This window comes from Ceratotherium simum, chromosome 8 (assembly GCF_057802395.1).
Source record: "Ceratotherium simum simum isolate JZ-2026a chromosome 8, ASM5780239v1, whole genome shotgun sequence".
NCBI lineage: Eukaryota > Metazoa > Chordata > Mammalia > Perissodactyla > Rhinocerotidae > Ceratotherium > Ceratotherium simum.
In genome coordinates this window covers 3,019,187-3,034,775 of record NC_141907.1, presented here as the reverse complement: position 1 = coordinate 3,034,775, position 15,589 = coordinate 3,019,187, and positions in this window count along the sequence as shown.

Here is a 15,589-nt window from a genome sequence, read left to right as displayed (position 1 = left end):
ACACTGCCCAAACCCAGGCCTCGAGGAGTCCTGGGGCGAGGGAGAGGCCCAGCGCATTGGAGTCCGGCGTCCTGGGGCAGGTCACAGGGCCTCTCTGAGCCTCGTCTGTGAAGTGGGCACAGTAGAGCCTTCTTCTGGGGCTGGGTTAGGGCCCTGCAGCTGCTGTGACAAATTACCACAAATTGGATGGCTTATAACAACAGAAATTTATTTTCTCACGTTTCTGGAACCACGAGTCCAAAATCAAGGTGTCAGCAGGGCTGGGCTCCTTCCAGAAGATCTAGGGAAGATCCTCCCTGCCTCTCCCAGGTCCTGGGGGCTCCGGGTGTTCCTCAGCTTGGCCGCATCACCCCGGTCTCTGCCCCGCCTTCACAGGCCTCCTCCTCTGCTCTCTGTGTCTCTTATAAGGACACTTGTCACTGGATTTAGGGCCCACCCAGGTGATCCAGGATGCTCTCATCTGGAGATCCTTAATTACAGCAGCAAGGATCCTTTCTCCACATGATAGCACGTTCTGAGGTTCGAGGGGTCAGGACGTGCACCCATCTTTGGGGGCCCCATTCAACCCACTCCATGAGGGGAGAGAGATGGCAGACATGAGTGACCGGGTAGCCCAGAAGGGAGCACGAGAGTCCCCCTGGTGTGAGGACGAGATGGCCTCTCTGGATAAAAGGCCAGGCGGTGCAGGAAGCCCGTCTCCCCTGTGACGTGGGCTCAGCCCCGCATCACCTGGGCTGTGTGCAGATCAGCAGGGACGGGGCCGCGAGGACACCCAGGACCGCCGCACGCAGTCAGAGCCCCAGTGAGGAGCCCGAGGGGTTCACGGCGCCGAGCAGGAGAGGCCGCGGACAGGAGGCCCATCACCTAGGCGGGCAGTCTGGTTGCCGTTTTAGCAGCAGCGTGGCTCGTGGCTCGTGGCTCGTCCTGCTCAGTCCCTGCTCGCGGGGCCCCGTCCTTCCCCTTAACCTGGGGTGGAGGAGAGCCGGGCGAGCAGGGACCTCCTCCTCCCCACTCGCTCCAGGCCTGGCTCACAGTGGATGGACACATAGGAGAGGCGGCGGGAGGCACCCACAGGGCCCGAGAGCGCAGCTCGGTCCTCCCGGCCTGGGGTGACCACAGGGCTGGCGTCCTCTCCGTGACTCTGGGCGCCTTGCTCTCTCCACGCTCCATTTCCTCTTCTGTAAAGTGGGGATCATCATGGTCCCAGTGGTGCGGCTCTTCTGAGGATAGAGTGAGCTAATATCCACAGAAGCTTCCGGAATGGTGTCTGGCACGTGGTGGGCCCTAGGGGAGAGTTAGCTGTTGTCGTTGTCATGAGGGTTTGGAATCCTTCTCAGTGCCATGACAATGAGCGTGTCCCATGTGGACCCTGGGGGCTGAATGGGGGACCCGCCCAGAGTCTGTGGGGCACACAGACCAGTGCAGGGCAACCTCGTGTGGCCCATTCTGTGTCAGAGGCACGTCCGAGGGGGCAGCCTTCTCCTGGGCACGGCTTTGCCTCTCTGAAGAGGCCTCGAGGGTCCGGCAGACCTTCACACGGAAGAAGTGAGGAGAAGCTCGTGGCTGACGGGTCAGCTGGACACCTGCGGGGGAGGGGAAGGCCCAGGGCACCCCTCCTCCATGAACCAGGGATGCTGCTGGGGCACTAAACACATGCCCTTCATCCGTCCTACTACACCCTAGGCGGTGGGGGCCATTATTATCCCCATTTTAAAGTCCATGAAACAAGGATCAGAGAGGTTAAGGCACATGCCCAAGGTCACACAGCTTGGAAGCAGCAGAGTAGAGATTTAAGACTGATCAGTCTGACTTCCAAGCAATACCCTTGGTTTCCCGGCCGGCTCTTTCTCCAGCATTCACAGGAAGGAGGGGCTGCAGACAGCCCTGCAGTATCCTGGGAATTAGCACAAAGTTAATTAGCATGGAGGTTAGGAAATAATAGCTATGCAAAGCCTGGGGTGGGGGACTCGGTTGAACAGAAATTCAGGTCAGGAGGGCTGGGGATGCATCTGGGTCTCTTCCCCTTGGAGGAGCACACCAGCACCACGGGAGCGAGGCTTGCATCCTCCAGTATTTGGAACATGATTCTGGCCGCTCCTGGGTGTCTAGGCGTCCTGACCGTGACCTGCAGATAGCCCGTCTCCGTTCTCCTCCACCTGCCAGGAGGCTCGATCCCCTACCCCAGGTCCTGGGGGGAGCACATGAGGCCCCTTTGTCCACCACACCAGCTCCCTCACTCACTCCATGCCACGGCCAGCAGCTCTTGGCTGCCCTTCCCTTCCAGAGAGGCCTCATTAACATGAGCCCCTCTCACCTCCTGCTCCCCCAAAAGTGCATCCAAACCTGGGAGACAGTGGGAGAGGACCCTCCTTTCCACACTCCTCCAGGTCCCTGTTAGCACAAAGCAGCCTTGTTGCGGTGCAGCCTGGCTTCCTGGACTGTGGCGCCCCTCCCACCATAAGCCCCACGATGGCCGTGGCCGTGACCATATTGTTCCTACTGTATCATCACCCAGCCCAGTGCCAGACACAGACGGGGCCTCAACACTCTTGCTGAGTAAATATTATAGAAGTAAACCCTAAGACATGAGCCGCTTATATGTGCCAAAAGAGTCCACTTTGGGCTCCGGCCATGAGAAATTCCATTTGCACTCTAGAATCCAGTGACGGCCATGACAAACCCCCCACTGCTGATTCCCACCGTGAGCCCTGGATCCTGTGCTCCACTGGGACCCCACTTCACACACACAGAGGGGGCCACTCTGTCGGGCTATCGATCTGGATCCTCAAAGCCCCTGACCTAACCAGCAGCTCTGATGTTTTGATCTTTGATTTCACTCTTGAACATGTGAATTATATAAGTGTGGGCAGCCTGAAAACATGTCTGAGCACCCAGGACCCACACAGGTCTGGGATGGAGCAGGTGGGTATTCAACGAGTCCTCTGTGGATGAATGTGTGGGTGGATGGAAGGGTAGATGAGCGAGCAGATGGGTAGATAGGTGAGTGGATGAGTAGATGGGTGAGTGGGTGTGTAGCTTTGTGAATATATTTGTGGAAGGCTGGGAGAGTGGATTGTGGTTAAGTAATTGGATAGGTAGATGCGTGTACCAACAAATGGATGGATGCATTATAGATGGGTGGATGGATGGATGGATGGACGGATGGATGGATGAATAGATAGATGGTAGGGTGGATGGATGGGTGCATGTATGAGTGGATGGGTGGACAGGTGGATGGTGTGGTGGATGGTGGAGGGGTTGGGTGGGTGGAAGGAGGCATGGATGGGCAGATGGGTGGGTAATTGGATAGAGTGGTACATGGGTTGTGGATGGTGGATGGATGTGGGAAGGGCATTAACTTACACAAGATTTTCTTATTCTTCAAAAAACCACGCAAAAGCCTGAGGGAAGAGATTGTAGCATCAAAAATGGAGGGATGCTTGAGGAGTTGGGGCACCACGAACAAATGAGAAGGGAGTAAGGAGATACGGCCTTACAGCCGTCTGAGACACAGGCCCAAGAAGGGGCTGGGGGGCCCTCAGGCCAGCCGGAGAGCCACCCCCGCCCTGGCTGAGGTTCTTGGCCTGGTACAGTCCCTCCACCAGGGCCAAAGCCAGCAGTATAGACAGGCAGGTGTCCTTATTCCCACTGTAAAGGAGAGAGAGCCGCGTCCCAGGGAGGGGAAAGACTTACCCAAGAGCCCATCCAGACCCGGCAGAGGCCTCCGCACCCGGCCTTCTTGCCCATCTCTCGGCTCTTTCCTCGGCAGTGGCCTTGGGAGGAAAGGAGTGTCTGGGCCGAGGCCACCAGGTGGCACCTCGGCTTGGCTCTACTCCATCGCCAGCCCCCCGCCCCCTGGTGCCGGGCTCTATTTCGAGAGAGAGAGAGAGAGAGAGAGAGAGAGAGAGAGAGAGAGAGGGTGGGGAGAGGCAGGAGAGCCGCAGGCTCCCCAAGGGGCTGCTGCCTCGCAGGAATCGCTTGAAACATTCCTGCCCCGCAGCCCAGAGCAGATGGAGCGGAAGCACAGCCACCAGAGCCCCTAGTGCAGGTGCGCGGCAGAGGGGGCGTGCTCGGGGGTGGCGGCCTGGTGGAGAGAGCCCCGACTGGGAGCCAGGGGCCTGTGCAAGGTGCCCAGCTTTGGCGTGCGATAAGAAAATAATCATAATCATAACAATAATAGCGCCTCTGTCATAAGTGCCTCCTGTGTGGCTCCCTCTTCTCGGCTCATGAAATCTCAGCTCGTGCAGTGCTGGTCACAGCTTGGGAGGGGAAACCCACCGCATGCCAGGCCCTCGGCTGCACACCACCCTCTGCACACAGGAACTACCCCCGGACGGAAGCGGAGCCGGGTCCACCTGATCATCTCGTCTCCACACTACAGGCTTCGCTCCCGGCCTCAGCTCCCTAACAGCCTCAGCGCCCCCGCCCAGAACAACCCGCCAACAGCCCCTCCATGCTTCCCTCCTCCTCGGCCCTGGCCTCTGCCCCGACCCCACCCGTCCTCTCCCGTCCTCTTCCGGAAACCATGCCATAGACAGTTCCAGAATTTGGGTCCCAGAGCCTTCGGACACCTTCCCCTCCCGCCAGGGAGTGACCAGTGAGGAGGAGGACGGGAGGTGCAGGGACTCGGCTGAGCCTCCAGGGAAGGTCTGGGAGGCGGGCGGACACCTGGGTCTGAGGCCCAGGCTGTGGTCAGTGCAGGGGACAGAGAGGCAGGTTCTCAGCATGCCCGAGGGAGAGGGGGACAGGAGGCCAGAGCCCTGAGGACACACGGTTGACAGCCCTGAATAAGGGGTGGACAGAGGGGGAGCAGCCGGAGGGGGATGGAGAGGCAGGGACTGGAGACCCCACATCAAGGAGGAGGCGTCCGCGCCCTCACGGGCTCAGCAAGGGCTTCAACACCTAGACGAGCCACGTTCAGGAGAAGAACGGGACGCTCCAGAAATACAGGCACAGGGATGAGCACGAGGTCACCAGGAACTCCGGGAGCACCGCTGTCTGGGGCGGTGCGCAGAGGCAGGCTCACCACCACCGGCCGGAAGCAGATGCACCCCCACCCGGCCCGTGGTGACTGCTGCCACGGACGCCCTGGGTCCGCGCACCCTGGTCACCCCTGCCCAAGGCTGGCAGGGAGCCTCTATTGGCCACGTGAGGAAACGGAGGCCCAGGGCAGCCTGGGGTTGGCCCCACTACACAGCAGCCCCCACTGCAGAGGCAGAGGGACCTCGGGGTGCGTGTGGGTGCTGTTTGAGGATGAAACCTCGGTCCCTCAGATGCAGAAAGGAATGGGGGACTTCTCGGGATGGGGCACATGTCTGCTCCGCACCCTGTGGCTGGCGCCCGCCGTCTTCCCAGGCGGCCTTCCTCAGGACAGCTCTGACTGTGACCCACTTTCTCCCCACACAGGCTGGAGTCTGCCCCCAGGTACTTTCTGTCCCCTGGCTCAGACCTCTTGCTGATGCTGGTGCCTCAATTTAAGCCTCCTGCTGGGTCAGCAGATTTGCAAACCACGGGTTTCTTCAATTTCTTTGGGGAAAAAAAGAGGGAAAGAAAATTATTTTCCAAAGTATTATCTTTCTTCCCAATCAATCACGGCCACCGGGCCTGGCTACAGCCCAGGTCCTGTCTGATGGCAGGTCCCGGTGACTCAGTCCCTGGACCGGTCAGGGGTTCAGGTGTCCAGCAGGGGAGCAGCCCCTGCCGGGTCTCCTGCTGACCCTCCCTGCTAGGACCGGCAGCCTGGAGGGGTCTGGCCTAGCCGGGTGGGCCAGGGAGTGAATCTTCATCCCCTACCCCCACACACAGCCCCGTGCCCCTGGCCAGCAGAGTCCCCGTGTCCACGGAGCAGGAGGGGACACTGAATCAAGGGTGAGGTTGGGAGTCCGGAGGCCTCTCCTCACCAGCTAAGGTCCCATCATCAAGCTCCTTCCTCTTTCCCACAGGCCTGTTAGAAGAGGCCCCTCTTCCCCTCTTCTCCACAGCCTGTTAGGAAACGAGGCCCCGGCGACCTGCCATCCCGACCCCTCTAACGGCCGCAGCTCCTGCCTTTCCCTCCCGCTGCGTGGCCTCCACCGGCCCCCGGGTTCCTCCACCCATCCGTGACAGGGGGGAAGTCAGACTTGGTGGCTCTGGAGTGAAGGGAGAGACGCACGAGAAGCCCTGAAGTCCCGCTGGGCTCGAGGACAGGGCCATGAGACTCCCCAGTGGTGCTCAGGGGACACACGCTGGGCTCTGGGAGGTGTTTGGTGAAGACTGGATGGTGTCGGTGAAGAAACGCCAGCCTGACAGCAGGTCCCCTCCAGGAGGATATATCTGTTTCTATCCATATCTAGATCAATGTCCATATCCAAGTCCATATCTATATCCATCCATCTGGAGAGAGAGAGGGAGGGAGAAGGAGGGGGTGCAGGGGTAGCGGTCTGAATGATGGCACCGGGCTGCTGTGTCCACATCCTGATCCCTGACACCCATGAACGTCACTGTGGTGGCGGAAGCTGTGGTGGCGTCCGAGGTCTCGAGAGGACTTCACCCTGGGTCACCTGGGTCACCTGGGTCAGGGGCTGCTCTGGGGGCGGGGCTGCAGCCGCCACAGCACAGGTGGAAACTGCTGTCCTGGGGGCTTCCATTCCAGTGGGGAAGGGCAGAGAGAGGACCGCGGAACAAAGAGGGGCCAGGGCCAGGCAGGCTCTCCTCCTGTGGGGAGAAGTGCTGGGGTGGGCCGCACTTCCAGAAGGTGCTCCAGAAGAGGTGGCGTTTGGGGGAGGGTCCGTAGGACATGGGGAGAAGCTACACATGTCTGGGGGAGGCTTTCCCAGTGGGGGAGGGGGAAGCAAGGGGGAGGGAGTGGAGCCTCTGACAGCAGGGCGCCTGCAGGCGGGAAGGGGGTAAGGGCAGGTCAGGTGGGAATTGCTTCCAGACCATTCCACCCTCAGGGCTGGCTGTGGTGGGGCTGCCATCCTGGGAGGTGATGCGTGATGCGGGGACACGGGGGAGGGAGAGTATGTGTGGGAGGGCGTCAGGAGCACCGTTTCGGACGTGCTACATTTCAGGGGCCTGCTCCATGTGCAATAAAACTGCCAGGCAGGCAGACAGATTCAGAAGTGGGGGGCTCAGAGCTATAAACTGGAGGCTATAGAAAAGAGCTGTTATTTACCAAGAGACTGGGACGCGATAGCCAAGTGGGGGGGGGGGCGGGCACGAAGGCAGAGAAAGAGCCAGGGGCCGAGGATGGCACCCAGGGTCCCTGCAGTGTGCAATGTTGGGGGTCTGGGAGAGGAGGAGGAGCCGCCAAGGTCACCAGAAGGAGCAGCCGAGGACGAGAGGAGGATGGAGAGAGTGAGGTGAAGCAAGTGGGGGCCGGGGAGGGAACCACCACGTGTGATGCCACTGATGGGTCAGGCCTGATGGGGACGAGACTTGACTGTTGGGCGGAGCCATGGGGGTCCCTGGGGACGTGGCCAGGGTTCTTGGGTAGCAGCAGAGGGAGGAGACCCTGCCGGGAGTGGGCTGGGGGGGGAGCCGAGGAACTGGATCGTGAAAACAGAGCCTCTGGGGAGTTGCGCTCGGGGCACAGGAAACGGATGGGACCTTAGCCAAGGGGGCAGCGGGAGGGCTTTGCTTACTTTTTCATTGAGGTGGACAATGCCGTGGCATTTAGTGCATCCACAATGTTGTGCAACCACCACCTCTGGTTCCAAAACATTTTCCTCACCCCTAAGGAGCCCCCGTACCCATTGAGCAGTGACACTCCATTGCCCCTCCCTCGGCCCCGGCGGCCACCAATCTGCTTCCATGTCTGTGGATTTGCCTGTTCTGGGCCTTTCATATAAACGGGATCATGCTGTACGTGGTCTTTGTTCTGGCTTGTTTCACGTAGCACCGTGTTTTTGAGGTCCATCCTCGTGGTGACGTGTATCGGGGCTTCGTTCCTCTTGAAGGCTGAAATATTTCACTGTGTGGACGGACCATATCTGTTTATCCACTCGCCCGCTGGCGCACCTGCGAGTTGTCTCCGCTCTTCGGTTCCTGTGAATAACACCGCTGTGAACACGGGTGTATGGGTCTCTGACTGAGTCCCTGTTGTGCTAGTTTGCTCAGCACCATAACAAAATACCAAAACCAGGGGACCTAACAGACATTTATCCTCTCATGGTGCTGGAGGCTGGAAGTCTGAGATCAGGGTGTCAGCAGGGTTGGTGTCTCCTGAGGCCTCTCCCCTTGGTGTATAGATGCCGTCTCCTCACGTGGTTGTCCCCATGTGGGTGTCTGTGTCCTAATCCCCTCTTCTTATAAGGACACCAGACAGATTGGATCAGGGCCCACCCTAACGGCCTCGTTTTAATTTAATGACCTCTATAAAGGCCCCATCTCCAAATACAGCCGCATTCTGAGGTCCTGGGGTTAAGATTTGAACATAAGAATTTAGAGGGACACAATTCAGCCATAACACCCCTCTGCAGTTCTTCCGGCTACATATCTAGGAGTGGAACTGCTGGGAATAAGAGGGTTTTAAAGATAAAACTACTGCCAGCCTGTTGAGTGGGATGTGATGATCCAGGAGGGAGGAAAGACCTGAGGGTCGGGATGGGGGGAGCTGGCCGGGCGTGTGTGGGGTGAAAGGGGCCAGCTTGGCCTGGAGGGCGGAGGCACAGGCGCAGGGTGGGGGCGGGCTCTGCCCCCCAGCGTCCCAGGCTTCAGTGGGTGGGAAGTGCGCCAGCTCTCAGTGTGGGCGCAGCTGTGTTCTGTAAGCTCACCACACACCTGAGCTGGGAACCACTGCCCCCCAGGGAAGCCAGGCCAGGTTCCGGCCAGCCTCTGCTCACGACTCTGCGGTCAACAGATCAACATGCGGCCTTGCTTTCCGTGCTGCTGTGTAAGGCAGCTTGCTTAACATACAACGCTGATGCACTGACACTGAGCTCAGGCCAGCAGCACCGACCTCAGCCTGAAGGAGGCTCACCCCACACGTGGTTTCCCCGGAGGGCACGTCTGGGCCTCCTGTGCTCAGAACACCAGACACTTCAGCACGAGGCGTGGGGGCCGTTTTAAACAGCGAGACCACCAACCAAAAGCGCAGAAATGCGAAAAACATGGCAGTAAGGAGACTGCGAGGACGCTTGTTCACAGGGAGAGCCGAAACAAGGGGCAGCTGTCCCCACGTCCACCCCGGCCGGAGAGTGCACATCGGGCAGCTCAAAGTTTTCACCACTCTGCTCCTGTCTGCCAGTGGCCGCTGAAGTGCGGAGTGTTGATTTAGGCTTACAAATACACTGTAGCGAGTAGGTGAATTCACAATTATGGAATCCGCAAACAGTGAGGAGGAGGGAGTGAGGGAGTGAGGGATGGGTTGAATACCTCCCAGCCGGCCTCCCCATCCTGCCCCCTGACCTAGGAGGCTCCCTGTTCTCAGGCCTCAGGCTGGACTTGGCTAAAGGGAGAAGCTGGCAGACTGGGGGGGGTGGCCTTCAGCTGCTGCACCCCTCCAGCTCCCTTCCTCTCCTGCTCTCCCCTTCCTGCCTCCCTCCACCCCCTCCAGGTGGGGCTGCAACACCATCCCTGGGGTCTCCCTGCTCTGCCCACCCTTTTAGATTCTCTGGCGAGCCCCCTTTATGATTCTCTCTCACCTTCAAATTGCCCTCCTGCGTGCTCCTGCCAGCCCCCTGCCTGGGGCAGAGGAGGAGCTGGAGGCTGGGGAGGAGGGGACAGGCACGGAGGGTGTTCCTGCAGAGCGGGGGCACATGGACGGAAATGAGGCAGGACGGGCGCTGGCAGCGTTGGGGACCCTTGGGGTCTGCGGCTCTGCATTTGAGGGGACAAGGGAGAGGGACAGCGTGGAGGGGGGTTTAGCCGGGTTTGGGGTTTGGCTGGTTCAGCCCAGTGAGCAGGGGAGGGAGCTGGGGGTGAGAGATGACATCAGGACGTGGACTCTGAGCTGGGGAGCGGTGGGGGGGAGGGACACTGCAGAAGAAAGGTCCACGGTGACTTCACAGTCACCCACCCCTGAGACAGCACGGTGATGGTCAGCCTGGAGTAAAATGTCTTTGAGAAATGGGGGACCCAAGAGTTGGTGGGACACTGCAGCCCCGGACGGTGGGTGAGGGAGGAGGAAGGGATGGATGGGAAGAGGAACGAGGAGCAGGCAGGAGGCCGCCTCACCTCCAGGCCGGGCGAAGTCTGCAGGGGCATCAGGAGAGGGCCACCCCCACTGCCCAGAGGGGACCCGGTGTCGGGAGGATGAGGGACCGCTCAGAAAACAGGCTTGCTGCAGATGGACAGTGAGATCCAGAGAGGCCATGGATGGCTGGGGAATGGGGACAGAACAGGGCACGTGTGGGGGGAAGGCACAAGAGGGGCCCTTTGGGGGGCTGCCATGAGGTGGAACTGGCCCAGGTGATCTCGAGGCCCCAGTGGGGGCTGCCTCGGGGTAAGAGCTTCCTCTGGGCTCTCCGTCCCTGCCCCGTGTCCCCTCACAGCATTCCTGTGCCTCCTCCCCCGTTGACACGGCCGTGTCTCAGCCCCGCTGGACAGAGCTCCATGGGGGGCACCACCCGGGTCCTTGCCCCCAGTCACGTCCCCAGGGCCGGCCCGGGGCTGGGCACGTGGATGCTGGGTGAATAGCTGTCCAAGAAACAGTGGCAGAACCGCTGTTGTCCCAGCGCAGGGCTCCGGGCCGGGCCCTGGTGACACTGGGGCCGGTCATTCTCTGTGGGGGGCGTCCTGTGCATTGTGGGGTGTTTGGCAGCATTCCCGGTCCCACCTGCTGGATACCACTGGCCCTCACCTCCTGCCTCCCAAATTGTGACAACCAGACTGTCACCAGACATGGCCAAGTGTCCCGGGGGACGGGGAGGGAAACCCGCGCAGGTGAGAAGCCATCAACCGTACAAACTCTCACGAGACGCTGAGGAGGAGGAGCGGCCGGGGCTCCCACAGGCCACGCAGGGCAGGCAGGGGTCAGCCCTCTCCCAGGGCTCTGTCCGGGAGCAGGTCTCAGGTGCCCCACCAACACAGAATCTGCTCAGGAAAAAGGGAAAATAATATTTTCCCCAAAGCAAGTACCTCGTCTAAGAGATGATGACACGTGGACAGCTTAGCTGCTACCCAGCACGGTGACTCCACCGTGCCCGCGCTGGCGTCTGTTCTGTAATCGGCTCTGTTAGGAGACGTTTCTAAGAGCTTGACTGTGGGATTGCGCTGGGTCTTTGCTTTGCCAAAAATGACAACCCAGGACAACTCAACATAGTCACCGTCCGCAGGAGGGCGGGCGGCCTCGCGTGTCCAGCCATGGGCACGGACCGGTTGGGCCTTTCTGGCAAGTTCCTTCATCTCTCTGAGCATCAGGATGCTCGTCTTTCTCAGCAGCTGTGGGAATTCACTGACATTTAGGGTGCCCAGCCGATAAGATCACTGGGTATTTGTGGGTCATTTGATAGAACAAGCCCTGGATCTAAGCACCTCACGTTTATTTGTTAATGCGGTCCTTGCAATGACCCACAGGTAGATTTCATTACGATTCCCATTTTACAGTTGGGGAAACGGAGGCAGAGAGCGTAACTCACTTGCTGTCCGGGCAGCCTGACTGCATGGCCGTCAGTTGTATGTTCGGGTCTGGAGCTCGCGGTGGGTGGTCACAGCAGGCACCTGGGGAGCAGGGTCCAGACTGGCTTCCCAGGGAGGAGGCTGAGCAGAGGCCCAAGGCCAAGGTATAGGGAGGGGGAAAGGGCATGCATGGAGTGGGCATGGGGGCGGTGTCCCAGGAGGAGGCGGACCCCCTGGCGTGAGGTCCCTGCCGGCTGGCCCCGGAAGCTCGGCGACCTACAGGAGCTTGTGCAAAGGGCAACCGACGGCCCCCATTCACGTGAGACTGGGGGCTCCAGGGACACGGGACTTTCCGTGCTAAAACCTGGACAGTCCCAGGCCAAACAGGACACCGGTCACCCTGCGGGCTTTCCACGAGCCAGCGACGGTGCGAGGAAGCCGGTGTGAGAAAGCTGGAAGGAGCCGCTCCCGCTCCGCCGGCCTCCCACAGCCCCTAAACGGTGTCTTCTTCTGGGAGGCTGTCTCCTCGCGGAGGTTTACTTTCACGCACCGAGGGGATAATTACAGGGAAAAACATGAAGTGGAAAGAGCTGTGGATCAGAGGAAAACGTAGCCCACTTCCTCCGAGCTCCTCAGGGCATTAGAGAAGCCCGGAATCGTTGGTGACTTTCCAGCTCTCCATGACGGGGCATGCCGCTGCTCCGGGCAGGTGACTATTTTCCCCCACCCGGTCCCAAGGAGGCAGGAGACTTCCAGGTGCTTCCGATGGTTGGAGGTACCCTGCGTGGTCCTGCCTGCCAGCCCCAAGGCACCCAGCCTGTAGACCCCAGGGCAGCCCGGGTCCCCAGGCCCGGGACCCACGCGGCCCATCTTCCATGGGGGCCGGCATGGTGGACTTCCTCCGCAGGTTGGGTTGATGGTGTGGAACCGGCTGGCGTGGTGAGAACCCGCTGGGTCCCCCCATCCCCCACAGTGGAGGGGGAGGTTCCCCCCAGAGCCCCAGGCCTGGCCTCACCCCTCACTGGCTGCAGAGGCCCCCCCACCCCCGTGAGCCGAACCCTCAACTTCCCCTTCCCATCCTCCTCTCTTTGAACTGGTGGGGCTGGAAGGGGCGGGCCTCTGGAGGCCTGTGGGGTCTGAGCTCTGGCCAGAATATTCTGACAGGCAGCTGCTCCCATCTTGCCACCCCGCTGCAGTGCTGGGGCAGCCTTGTGCTGCTCTCAGATGACCCGGGCACAGGCTGCACGGGGCCTTGGGGGTGGCGGCAGGTTCCAGGGTCAGCCGCCTCCCTGCAGAAGCCCTCCCTCCCTTGCTCGGGTCCTGCTCCCCCACCCCCATTTTTTTTTGATGAATGGACTGCATAGTTTGGAGCAGTTTTTAGTTTGCAGAAGATGGCAGACCGTCCAGCGTTCCCATGTTGTTGCCATCTGGCATTGGCAGGCGTGGAGTGTGTGTCACCACTGGTGAGCCAATATGGGCCCCTTCATATTAGCCAGAGCCTGTGGTCTACCGTGGGCTTCCCTCTCCATGGTTCACACCCCGTGGTTTGGACAAATGTCCCATATCCTCCGTCACAGCCTCGGGCAGAATGGCTTCCCTGCCCTGAATGTCCTCCGTGCCTGCCTATTCATCCCTCCTCTGTATTTCTCGAGCCCTCGCCACCAGGCACAGGCTGAGTGGGGCTGGACCCAGGACTCAGACAGGGAAGAGGGGAGGGATGGATCGGAGAGGCAGGGACAGGGGGACCGGCCGCTGGTAGAGGAGCCTGGGGCTCCCGACAGTGCCTTGCAGGTCACACCGCCAGGCTGTGCACACCTTGGCCTCGCCGTGTCCCTTACACCCACACAAGTGACTCCTGACCCCGAGGGCTGCAGGAGGCTGGTCCCTGCACCCCAGATCCTCCCGACTCGCTGAAGAACCCCCTTGGCCACCCCTTACATGGAGAGAGGATGGCACCGTGGGACCCAACTCCCCTCCTTGTTCCAGCCCTGCTCCTGGGTCCCCACTCACCTGTCCCCACTGGCCTCAGCCTGTCCCTCTGTCTCAAAGCCCTCTGTCCTGTTCTGCCTGGTGAATGCTGACTCCTAGCTTAGGGACCTCAGTCCCAATGTCCCCTCCTTGGGCTTCCTCCCTGGGCTGCTCCCAAAGCCCTCATCCCTGGGCATGGGGAAGACTGGTGGCTGTCCCCTTTGGAGGCACACACCAGCCCCTTGGGGGGCAGCTGGGCCTCCTGACCTCAGTGAGAGCTCAGGGCTGCTCCCCTGAGCTTGGGCAGGGCCTACACTTGCCTCCCAGGGCCGCTCTGCTCTGGGGCTCTGCAGCACGTAGGGGCAGGCCCCCCAGGCCCGTGGAGCCCTGCCTCTGCACTGCCCAGCCCCACCCCGTGCAGCTGGCCCCTCCTGGAGAGAGAGCTGGGCTTCCTCTTGAAGGCTTGACCAAGGATGCTGTCGGCCTTGGAAAGGGGAGCCCAGGAGACACTGGGAGCAGACCCTCTCCTGAGCACCGTTGATGCTGGATGCAGAGAGGAAGAGTGGGGGGTGCTTGGGTGGGGTGAGGGGATGGCGTCCCGGGAGTCAGGCAGGAGCAGAGCACCATGCCTGGTTAGGGACCCGCGCATCCTCACGGAGCTGCCCCATCACACGGGTAGCCTCGCTCTCATTTTGCAAATGGGGAGACCGAGGCCCGGACTGGAGGAGGCTCACCCAGAGTCACACTGCCAGGGCAGTGGAGCAGTCCTGCTGGCAGAGACATCTCCCCCACCCCAAGCACCAAGCATCCCAGAACTTTGTGCAGTAGGGAGCCCCCAACCCCTGGGTGACCTTGGGGGACTCAGGCCTGTAGGGTCAGCTGTGGAACCAGACACCACTGTGACCCTTGAAGCTCACGGGAGCTGTGTGGCCTTGAGCTGGTTGCTTTCCCTCTCTGAGCCTACTTCTTCATCTGTAGTGGGCTTCCTGGCAGTGCTAGGTGCTCATCAGTGGTGGGGGTTGAAAGGAGGTAGGAGTGCCCAGCATGGCCTGTGCTCCCTCCCCCAAGGGACGGCCACTTAGAGGAGGAGCCTAGATTGCCAAGGCTGCAACTGCAGAGGCTTTCCTGTCTCTATGGCAACCTGGAGCTGCACTCAGTACAGGTTCTGTAGAGATCTGTGGGGCTGCGGGCAGACCTGGCGGTGGGGCTGGGCTGAGGGAGGGGACAGGGCTGGACCCGGCACAGCTGAACCCTGAGCCACCTGTGCCTGGGGTCCCTGAAGGTCCAGCCCCGATCAGAGCCGCTGACTCTGTCTGGAGACAGGGCCTCCTTTGCTGTCCAAGGGAGGGGCCAGGGCTGTGGTCTCACCGGCCGGGAAGGGGTCACCCCCAGCGACATCAGGCCTCACCCCGGGCTCACCTGGCCTGCTCAGCCTGCCTGATCTGCTCCCTCCTCCCGAGCCCCCTGGGAGGTGAGCATTATTATCCCCCACCCCCATTTTTTAAGGAGGAAATGGGCTGGACGAGAAGCAAGGTGAGGGGACGCAGCCTCCCAGACCCAGGTGGGGCAGGCAGCCAGGACCACTGCCCTCAGAGGCTGCCCGGGCCGAGAGCACTGGCTGGAGAGAACTGGCAGAGCTGGCGTCTCCTGAGCCCCACTGTGCACCCACGGGGAAGAGCCCCATTGCAAGCAGGGGTGGAGCAAGAGCGAGCGAATTCTGTGGGAGCCGAGAGGCTGAACTGGAACCAGTGCGGGGTTGACAGGGAAGCTCTGAGAAGCAGTGAGGTCCCCATCCATGAAGGGATCCTGAGGCTGACTGTGGGGAGGTTCCCACAGCACACAGTGGTTGGACTCAGTCGGACCCCTTCAGGGGTTCCTCTAGGGAGGATCAGGAGCCCTGATGATCCTTCTAGGATCAACCCTTTGAGAGGGTTTGCTGAAGGAGCCCAGGCCCCGGGCAAACAGGGGATCGCAGACAGTCCGGAGGGAGAGAAACGGAGAGTTGCCTCCAAAATGCAGAGGAAAGGGTTTTCCAGCCCCTGCTTGCCTGCAGATGGGTGCAAGTGCACGCACCCCTTCCCCC